The sequence below is a fragment of the Phascolarctos cinereus genome, unplaced genomic scaffold, assembly GCF_003287225.1.
Source record: "Phascolarctos cinereus isolate Bilbo 61053 unplaced genomic scaffold, phaCin_HiC Scaffold_5;HRSCAF=322, whole genome shotgun sequence".
In the NCBI taxonomy this organism is placed as follows: domain Eukaryota; kingdom Metazoa; phylum Chordata; class Mammalia; order Diprotodontia; family Phascolarctidae; genus Phascolarctos; species Phascolarctos cinereus.
The window spans coordinates 303,765,369-303,772,505 of NW_027555958.1; the positions used below are offsets into that span (position 1 = coordinate 303,765,369).

A 7,137-nucleotide genomic window follows, 5' to 3' on the forward strand; every position below is an offset into this window, starting at 1 on the left:
TAGCAGCTAACATTTCTATGGTGCTTATATGCGCCAGATACTGTGCTAAATGCTCCGCAATTATTATTTCATTTGATCCTCATAACAACCCTGAGAGGGAGATGCTATTATTATCACTCCCATTTTAGAGATGAGGAAACTGAGGCAGACAGAAGTTAAGTTACTTACCCACAGTCACACTGCTAGTGTCTGTGGCTGAATGTGAACTCAGGTATTCCTGACTCCAGGCCCAGCAATCTATCCACTGTACTACCTAGCTTCCCTTACTAATAAGTAGACATTAGGCCCAAAGACAGATGATGCCATATAATAAATGAGCATTTATTATTACTGGAACCTATATGCCAGCTAACGGGAATACAAAGATAGAAATGAAATAATCCTGCCCTCAGGGGCAGCTTGGTGGCACAGTGGATAGAGCAAGGGCCTTGGAGTCAGGAGGACCTGAGTTCAAATCCGGCCTCAGATACTTGACACTTACTAGCTACGTGACCCTGGGTAAGTCACTTAACCCCACTGCCTAACAAAAAACAAACAAACAAAAAAAGAAATAACCCTGCCCTCAAAAACAGATTCTATTGGGGTTCGGGGTGGGGGGCAGGGAGGGAAAGGCCACTGACTTAATAAAAGCACAAAGGTCTCAAACAGAAGGGGTCACTTGAAGTGACCTTTGAAGGAAGAGAGATTCTAACAAGTGAAAGTGAGAGAAGAATACACTCCCTGCACCAGAGAAGGCCTGTACATAGGCAAAGAGAAGGGAGATGAACTGCTCTGTGTAAGGAACAGCAAGAAGGCAAAGGGATACCTACAGGTACTAAATTCACTACTAGGACCTAGCCTCATCTTAGAAGGTTGCTCCTTTACCCTACACAAATGACCACAAAAATTCTGGCATTTTAAAATCCTACTAGGTAGATGCCTATGAAGGTTAAAAGTACTTGGGAATACTATAGTACTTGGGAATAAACAAAGCAATATACTGAATCATAGCGCTTTAGAAAAAGAACGAACCTTAAATGTCACCTGGTCCAATCCTACCACCTACAGATGAGGGAAATTTACAGATGAGGCCCTAAAAGGTTACAGTTGGTTGGTGGCAGGGCTGGGACTACATGAACTCACAGATCTTTTATTTGTATTCCCAGAGCTTAGCACAGTGCCTGGCACATGGTACACAATAGACATGTATTGAACTGAACTGATATCTAACCACCTTCCTCTCATTCAACTCAGTGGGGATAATGTTATGTAAAAAGAACTCCATAATTTCAATCTGTCACCTAAGAATCAAATATACAATCACAAGTCTGCTGTGCTCTCTACACTAGAAGTTAAAATGGTACAGTAAAAAGAACAAATGGAATTGGGTCTTGTATTCAAATCCTATCTTTGCCACCTACTACCTTGGAGCCTAAGCAAATCACAACCCTCTCTGGGACCCAGCTATTTCATCTATACAGGGGTTCAAGTAGATAGCCTCAAAGGTCCCTTCCAGCTCTAATCTTCCAATTCTCTCTACATAAATGACAACCTGAATAGATTACCACCACATCTAACCTACCCTTGGAGTAGTTACCTCTCCCCAGTCCTGGGATGGGGAGAAGTGTCAAGCTGAACAAGCCTTTCTTTTCTAAATTAACCCATTCTCTTCTATACCAGAAACCACTCAGACATTCTTACATGTGGAAGGAGGTATTTGCTAGTTTCAAAGTCTAAAGCATAAAAGAATTGGAAATTGAGAGGATGCCCATCAATCGGGGAATGGCTGAGCAAGTTGTGGTATATGAATGTAATGGAATACTATTGTGCTATAAGAAATGATGAACAGGCTGACTCCAGAAAAACACGGAAAGACTTATATGGTCTGATGCTGAATGAAGTGAGCAGAACCAAGAGGACTTTGTACACAATAACAGCCACGTTATGCGATGACTAACATTGTTAAACTGAACCCTTCTCAGCGTTACAAGGATCCAAGACACCTCCAGAGGCCTTGTGATGGAAAATGCTGTCCATATCCAAAGCTAGAATTATGGAAGTTGAATCGCTATCACTTATTTTTACCTTCCGTTGAGTTTTGTTTCATCTTTCTGATGGTTCCTCCTATTGATTTTAATTTTTACTTACAACTTCACTAATGTGAAAATATGTTTAATAGGAACGTAAATGTAAAACCTATATCAGATTGTGCATCGTCTCGAGAAGGGTGGGGGGGGAAAGGGGAAGGAAAATTTTCAACTCAAAAGAATATGGAAGTGATTGTTGATAAATCAAAATAATTTAATAAAATTCAAAAAAAACCAAAGTCTAAAGCTTAATAATAACAATAATAATTAACATTTACATAACACGATTTGCCAGGCACTGTGCTAAGCAAGCACTTTAAGATTAATATTACATTTAATCCTCACAACAACTCTGGGAGGTAGGTGCTATTATTAAGCTGTATTTTACAGATGAAGAAATTGAGGCAAAAAGTGGTCAAGTGACTTGCCCAAGGTCAAACAGCTAGGAAATATTTGAGGTTAGACTGGATTCAGGTCTTCCTGACTCCAAACCCAGCAGAACTTAGACCTGAACCATAACTGTCCTGTGTTATTGGACTATAATATTTAAAATATATATATTTAAAAATCTAAAATATATACTCCAATGTACCCAAAGGGTTAAAGACTGGCAGGTGCTAGATTTGTTGTTGATGCTATCATTGAGTTATTTCAGTCACTTCTGTGATCCCATCTGGAGTTTTTGTGGCAAAGACACTGGAGTGATTTCCCATTTCTTTCTCCAGTTCATTTTACAGATGAGGAAACTGAGGCAAACAGGGTAAAGTGACTTGCTCAGGATTACACAGCTAATAAGTGTCTGAGGCCACATCTGAACTCAGTTCTTCCTGACAGTACTCTATACCACTGCACCACCTAGCTTCCCCTTAAGTACTAGATTACCAGGACTCAAATTAGTAGGCCCTGACAAACACCATAACCACAAGCACAAGTACTGAAATGCCCCAAAAGGGTTTCAATTACAAAAGGAGCCCACCACAGGACAGGGTCCATCTTTGCAGAGAAGGTATTCCAGCTCTACTTGATACGTGCATAAAAGATCAGATGGGTTTACTTTAGGGGGAAGAGCTGGAAAAAAATCTATGGTATACTCCATTTTCATACCAATAGATTCAGGGTAAAAAGTAAAGTATATATGTTACATCTCATCTGCGAGGAGCAGGTTGTGCAACAAAATTGGGAGATCAGGGCTGAACAGAGACCTGTTCTGGCCAGACACCTCCCCTGCTGGTTCCCTGACTTGCCCCTCCCCTTTGTAACCCAGCTTGGAGGACCCCCAGGGCTTCTAAGTCTTGATTTCAGTCACTACCACTTTTAGGTCTTCATGAAATAAAGAATATTCCAGGGTAGCTCAGGATACCAGTAGCAGGTCAAGGCAAAAGCAAGAGAAAAGGTTAAAAAAGAATCAACAGGTGTGCAGAGTAGAATGTGACTACCAATGATCTGTACCTATACCAGTGGCCACTACTCCTACTTGCTGAGGAGCAGCAAGGTCTGTCACACAAAAGCTGACAAGTCCCAAAGCATCTTTGTAGGCCTCTATTCTACTGGGGATGCAGCAGAAGTGCAAACGACCCATACTCTTGGTTTCTCTCAGAATGAGGGATCATTAGTATCCAAATAGAAATCAGCACTGTAATGCTTCTAAGAAAAGGTTTATAAGCCACTTGGATTGGAGGAAGGCTGCTTTCTTTTCATAACCACCTCATCATCAAAAAGTGACTAAGTACCAACCTGTTCATGGCACAGCATGGAGATAAAGTGATATCAAGCCTGGTTCCTACACTCTAGGTGCCAATGATCTGAAATAGCATTGCCCTCTCCAGCCCAGACTACTCTGTTGGGATGCCAAAGTAAAACATGCTCTGCTGCACACGTGTTTCAGGTATTGAAAGCAAGCAAGGGGGAGAGAAAGAGGATGTTAAGAAATATGGCTCAAAGGTTGTCCCCACCTGCCCAGCCCTATTGGGGGATAAGAAGAGGCCAGCAGGGAAAGGAAAGGACAGCTCACTGAAATCCAGCGAGGAAAGGAGAATGCAATTTTCTTGCTACTAGGAATAGATTAATTGTACTAGGGAAAAAATTCCTGCCCTCCACTAAACTTGATTCACTAAAGTACACCGTCTTCATCACTTCCTCAAGCAGTGTGCATACAGGTAGGAAAGACAAAATAGGAAATTTAAACTCCAACTGCTATTTCTGAGTAGGGCTATAAGCTAGTCATCAAAAATATGGTAATACATCACATATCTAAAACAAAAATCCATTTTAAAAAGAGAAACCTGCCCAATGGTAGGAATCAGGCATTAATAGTTTTTGAAAGTCAACAGAAACCTATGAAACAAAAACTGTAGTGCTTACAAGGTACTCCTCAAGAAAAACTATAGTCACCACAAATACTGGCTCAAGGTGAGCTATAAGAACTTCCTGTGACATGTAGGGGTCTCCTCTTAGGCAGATACAAATATCAAATGTAAGTCATGGCCTCAAAGAACCAAGTCAAACAGTCTTTGGTCTCTATTTTGGATTCAGATGGTTTCCGAGGCTATGACCACTCTGGAGCAGCTGATTCACACCCCCAAGTCACCAACAAAAGAGACATGAACTTAATGTGCTCCTTTGGAGGGCAGGTTTCTGTTTAGGTAAGAACTTATATTCACTGACATAAATACAGTTGTATAAAGTTTCATAATTGTATCAAAACTCTAAAGCTATCCATTCTGGAACCACAAGATGCCTGAACCTGTTGCTTTAGGGTGAAACATCCAGCCCCAACACCCTTCGCCCTCTGGGAGGTCCCTAGCTTACTTCCCCTTCCAGGGAAAGCCAAGAGACAGCTGTCCTAGGAGGAGCCATCCCCCAGAGGAAGCTTGGAAAACACTCACGTGCTCTGGGAGGAGGGGGCCAACCCAGGAGCAAAGAGACAGTAGAGATAGTGGACTTATCCACTCTGAGCTGTAGCTAAGATTGAGCAAACTGCTGGGGATGAAAGGGAAAATATTCATAAAAGGGGATTATACCTACAGGAAAAGGGTATTATAAATCCTTTTCATGGTGGGAGGAAAAAGTGAAGGAGGCACCCCCTTCTCACCTCTACTCCCTAAAGACAAGCAGACCTGAAGCTCTGCTCTGAGGAGGAATGACCCAGGGTCCACAGCCTGGGGAAAGGACAATAAAATACAGAAGATAGGAAGGAAAAATGTAGGAGAGAAAAGGGAAGCTAAGCAGGGGGCTAGCGTCTGGGGGAGGAAAAAAAAAGAAATATACATGATGTAGTGGAATATGCTGCCCTTGGCTTCAGGAAGACCTGAGTTCCAATACGACCTCAAGACACTTACTAGCTGAGCGACCCTGGGCAAGTCACTTCACTTCTGATTGCCTCAGTTTCCTCAACTGTAAAACCGGGATGATTACAGCACCTACCTCACAAGGTTGTTGTGAGGGTCAAAATGTTTGTAAAGCGCTTAGCACAGTGGCTGGCACATAGTAGGTGTGCTTAATAAATGGTTGTTTCTCCCCCTCCCCCCATATCAGTGGCAGGGAAAAGTGGCTGAGGAGGTCTCGGCCACAGAGGAAAAAAATCAGGACAAGAGCCAGCTCTCCCTGGCCAGGACAGGTAAAAGCGCACAGTTTCCGGGGGGCGGGGAAGAAGGGGAACGCCCCCCACAGCTGGAGGAGGGGAGGGGCGCAGCGGCCGCAGCCCCGCAGGCGACACCCCCAAGACCAAGGACCGGTCACGACCTGGGCCTCAAGACCACGGGCGGGGGGATGGCCCTGGGTCGTCAGGGTCGTTGAAAAGGGGGAGAAAGAGGGGCTCGCTGAGGCCTGAGCCGGGCAGGGCAGGACGCGCCGCGGGACTCAGTTCCCCTCGGGCTGGGCGTAGACAGAAGAGACCCCCCCACACACAACCCGTCTGACTACGGGTCGGGGGAGGGGTCAGATGCCGGGACCCTGGGAGGGGCCAGTGTCCCCTCAACTGGGGTCGGGCGGAGAGAGGGTAGGAGGGATAAAGGAGGGAAGGGCGAGGCCTGGCAGGGTTGGGGCGCGGGCGGGAGCCCACGGAGGTCCTGGGGCAGGCTTACTCACTGAAGCTTTGGGGCGACGGGGCTGCTGGGGCCGGCTCTGCGGACTGGCTCCGCTCCTCTCCCCCCCGGCAGTGTCCCAGGCTCCGGCCTCCACTTCCGCCTTTCAGCCGCTCCGGATCCGGATCTTCCTAGTTTGCCCCGCCCCTCTCCGGTCCCGGTTGACTGACATAGACCTGAGACCAATGGGAAGGAGGCTCTCCCGGCACGCTCGCTGAGCCGGCAGGGGGCGATGTCGCGGCGGGAAAAAGGACTTGGGGGCGGGGTGTCCTGGGACTTGTAGTTCGTGGCATTGGGCGGAGAGAAGCAACTTTGAGCTCCGGAATTGGGGTGGAGCGCGCTGCAGACTAGGCGGGGCCCGCCGATCCTGACGCTGTAAGGGCCTGGGGACCCTGGCCGGAGAAGAAGAGTAGGGGCTGCAACCCGGGTTGGGAGGGCGCATTGTAATTAGTGGGCTATAAAAAATGTTTAACCTAAAGAGGTTGTCAGCCCCAGTGCATTTTCTAATAGAGCTTCGGGGATTCCCCCCACCTTCTCCCGTCCCTCTCTTGCAGTTCTATTTAATTCAATTCAACAAACCGCAGACCCACATCCCACTACCCCATTCAGCAAATGAACATTGCAGTCTCATCAGCAGTCTGAGTTAGAAGGGAACTTAGAAATCAAGTGGACCAAATCCCTTTGTGTTTTGCAGCTGGAGAAACTGAGGCCAGACTTGCCCAAGATGCCCGAGAGTTAGTGGCAGAGGCAAAACTAAAAGCTAGGTTTCCTGAATCTCAGAACAAAGGATCATCTCTTTGATATCACAATGTACTCCAGACCCAGGAGAAAGACTTCAGGATGAGAGTAGGGGGAAAACGTAATCGTGACCATTTCGGAAAGGGGGGAGGGGAAGGTTAAAATGGTTGCAGGTTGGTAGGGAGGAAATACTACAAGAAAGGCGGCTAGAATATACATCCCAGGAAACCAGGCCAAGAAAGCCAACCTCT

The 7,137-nt window shown here is 45.9% G+C and overlaps 1 protein-coding gene across 1 annotated transcript in view; it reads right to left on the bottom strand.

The window, feature by feature from the left end:
• Positions 1-6,269, bottom strand: part of RAB5C (RAB5C, member RAS oncogene family) — a 41,781-nt gene extending 35,512 nt beyond the window's left edge. The window contains exon 1 of the mRNA XM_020972774.2: positions 6,153-6,269. The gene's annotated coding sequence lies outside the window, so the exon portion shown is untranslated. The remainder of the gene's footprint in view (positions 1-6,152) is intronic.
• Positions 6,270-7,137: the final 868 nt, after the last annotated feature.